The sequence below is a fragment of the Morus notabilis genome, unplaced genomic scaffold (assembly GCF_000414095.1).
Source record: "Morus notabilis unplaced genomic scaffold, ASM41409v2 Scaffold153, whole genome shotgun sequence".
In the NCBI taxonomy this organism is placed as follows: Eukaryota; Viridiplantae; Streptophyta; class Magnoliopsida; order Rosales; family Moraceae; genus Morus; species Morus notabilis.
Window position 1 is genome coordinate 172,577 of NW_010356836.1, and position 591 is coordinate 173,167.

The following is a 591-nucleotide window of genomic DNA, read 5'->3' on the forward strand; positions in this document are numbered from 1 at the left end:
AAGCATAATAATAATAATAACCGTAATATTATGGTTCCATCCTAGAAAAAAGAAAAAATAAAGATTACTAAGAATAATCGAAACATATATCGATTCTTCATCTTGAATCTTCCCGGTTGTCCTTGAATTCTTCATCACGATCAAATTCTGGTTATCATAAAATTATTTTTCATGTTTTCTTGAAAAAATCTCAAAAAACTGCAAAATCGTATACTGTCACGTTAGGTCCGGTCGACCGGTGACAGAGCAGTTATACTCAACCGGTCGACTGCCTTACACTAACCGGTTGACCGGTGAGGTCGACCGGTGCCTGTTTCAATTTATTCAAAAAACACAAAACAATTTTATAAACCAAGGAAAATTAGATACCTGCATATCCTTCATCTTCAAGATCCTTGATAAATCTCCTCCAAGAATTTTTACATAAAAATTCCTATACCGTTTTTCAGTTTACAAAATTTCTAATAAAGAAAATAAAATAAACCCTAACGGCGATGATAGGCCGCTTATCTAATTACATTGTAATTAACAAATTCCTATACAACCATTCTAAACTCTAAGGAACCATAACCGGTAAAAAATTAAATAATA